Source organism: Octopus bimaculoides, chromosome 21 (genome assembly GCF_001194135.2).
Source record: "Octopus bimaculoides isolate UCB-OBI-ISO-001 chromosome 21, ASM119413v2, whole genome shotgun sequence".
Taxonomy (NCBI): domain Eukaryota; kingdom Metazoa; phylum Mollusca; class Cephalopoda; order Octopoda; family Octopodidae; genus Octopus; species Octopus bimaculoides.
In genome coordinates, this window is record NC_069001.1 from 7,353,561 (window position 1) to 7,356,656 (window position 3,096).

The window sequence follows — 3,096 nt, forward strand, 5'->3', positions numbered from 1 at the left end:
TATATATATATATATATATATATATATATATATATATATATATGTATGTATATATATGTATATATATGTGTGTGTGTGTATTAGAGGCACGTACACATATGCACACACTATTCAGCTAAACAAGATAATTAAAATCACTTCAGTCCTATGTATAAATGTAAAATAAACAACAAACAACAAAAATCCCACCAAAAACAATAAGGAAGCTTTTTTTACGTTAACTATAATTATTTGAAACAAAAACAAACAAAAAGTCAAACAAGAAAACTTAAAACAAAAAAAAAAGAAAAGAAAAGAAATGGCTGAAATATTCTTGATGGCATTTATTAAATCAAAGACATTCCAAACATGACCATCCCACCTTGTTATTTAGTCAGTTTATCTAGGGCTGCCTTATCAGAAATGATTTTTTCCTTGTTGTTTAGCCATAAGCCACATACACACACACACACACACTAAAACACAAAAGGCTTCTACACAATTTCCACTGACCAAATTCACTCACAAGGAATCAGTAGGCCCAAGGCTATTGTAGAAGACACTTGCCCAAGGTGCTATGCACTGCGACTGAACCTGAAGACATTTAGTCACAAAGTAACCTTCTCCATCACACAGCCATGTCTGGAGTTCAAATTCCACCAGAGTCAATGAAATAAACACAAGAATACAGGTCAATAAACATTTGTCATTTGTCTGCCTATCTAAATATTTTTTTTTACTTTTTAGAAATTCAAGACACATATTTTGTCCTAGGTGACATGTTACATATTATAACATTTGGTATTTAGGACTTGAATCTATCACAACACGTGAGGCCAGATCTACTGAAATATGATTAACTGAGAGTAAAGCGCTCACTCCCTGGATGGGACACTGGTCCCTCACAGAGTTAACTTCCCAGCTACTGTTGGAATTCACTCACAGCTGAGAGAACACAACGAGAAATGAAATGTTTGGCTTAAACACACAAGGCACTGTCCAGTCCAGGAATTGAAACCCTGATCGTCAGTGTGACATCCTAATGACTAGGCGACACATCATCTTTTGAAGAACATGCTTTTGGGATCAGTTACACAGCATGACACCTTGGGCAAGTGCTTTCTACTACAGGCCCAGGCTGACCAATGCCTTGTGGGCAATTTCAGTAGACGGAAACTATGTGGAAGCCCATTGTTTGTATAGGCACAAGGCATGACATTTTGGGGAGAGGACAAGTCAACTACTTCAATCCCTGTGTTTCGCTGGTACTTAATTTATCGATCCCGAAAGTATGAAAGACAAAGTTGACCTCGGCAGAATTTGATCCCAGAACATAGCGACAGGCGAAATACCGCTAAGCATTTCAGCCAGCGTGCTAATGATTCTGCCAGCTTACTGCCTTATATACATATATATATGCCATGTATATATATATATATATTTATATACCATGTAAAAAGCACTCAGAACACACTGTAAAGTGGTTGGCATTAGGAAGGGCATCTAGCTGTAGAAACCTTGCCAGAACAGTTAAACTGGCTATATCAGGCCCAAATATTCTACCTAATTTAGGTTTAAACCAGCCAAATCTGACCTCTCCCACTTACCCAACAATGTCATTCTAAAAATAAACAGTCACATCATTGAAATATCAAAGCTAAGAAAGTGATAATGAATGATTAATCCAAAACACTGTGAATAAATAAGCATCGCATTTGACAGAGCAATCTGAATGGTAAGGGGTTAACAGATCTGACCTCTCACACTTAACCTACAATGTTAGTCTAAAAGTTAACAACCACATCAGCAAAAACTTGCATAATTAATTCAAAACAATTTGGATAAATAAACATTACAATCTGAATGTTAAAGGGTTAAGAAAAGAACCACTTGGTCACAACATGTATTTAACAAGTATTTTGAGGAAATTGGCCTCACAATTACTTTTGTGAAATCACTCGCGAAACAAGCACTAAAGTGTAATTTACACTTATGTATATACAGTTATATACATGTGTATATGTATGTATATAAACACATATGTATAACCTATTTAGATATATATTTAACTGAATATCTAACATAGTGGATGTGCAATATTTAAACTGGTTATTTAGTAGGTAAAGCTAATTACTTCAATCATTTTAGCATATCAAGCCAGGAAACCAAAGTGTTCTGCATATGTAGGTGGGGAGAGAGAGAGAGAGAGAGAGAGAGAAAGAGAGGGCAACAAGAGGAAGAGATAGAGAGGAGAGAGGAATAGGGGAGAGGCATGGGGGTGAGAGAGAGTGGTAGAGAGAAATAGTGGAATAGAGAAAGAGAAAGGAAAACGCAAAGGAAGAGAGAGAGAGAGGGTGGGAAAGGGAGGAGAGAAAGAATGAGAGGGAAAAGGAGACAGAGAGAAAGAGAGAGGGAGAGAAAGAGGTGAAAGAGAAAGATTATGTCAGCACAGAGTCACAAATAAATGAATAAAGGAGAAGGTGTGATTTTCATGCCTTTCACAGAGGTATTAGCAGCATAAGGAATTCAAATAGTGGGTGGGTAGGGGTAGAATCAAGTGAGCTCTGTCTTTTTTTTTTTTTTTGCACCATTTGCAACTGTGTGGTGATGGGGGACGGATGCATAATAACACACACACACACATACACATACACACACACAGCATGTGATTAGCTCATCCCACTCTCCCACTCTCCCACCGATCAACAAACATATTCATATTTCTACTGGCTGTGTGGTTAAGAAGCCCGCTTTGCAACCAAGTGCTTCCAAGTTCAGTCCCACAGCATGGTATTTTGAGCAAGTATCTTTTATTATACCCTCATTCTGCCGAATACATTACAAGTGAATTTTGTAGATGGAAACTGTATAGAAGCTTGTTGCATATATACACACACACACACACACACACACACACACATATATAAAATTCACGGCGGTGCATCAGCATGGCTCCAGCTCTAAGCTGAAACTATAAACAACAAATATATATAAATATATAATAATATAAATAATATATAAGTATATGCATATATACATACATATATGTTCATACCTACATATATATGTATATATACATACATACATATATATATATATATATATATATATATATAT

General features: G+C 36.1%; 1 protein-coding gene across 2 annotated transcripts in view; it reads right to left on the minus strand.

The window, feature by feature from the left end:
• Window positions 1-3,096, minus strand: part of LOC106883894 (disabled homolog 2-interacting protein-like) — a 285,725-nt gene that overhangs the window by 146,151 nt on the left and 136,478 nt on the right. The gene's annotated exons all lie outside the window — the stretch shown is intronic.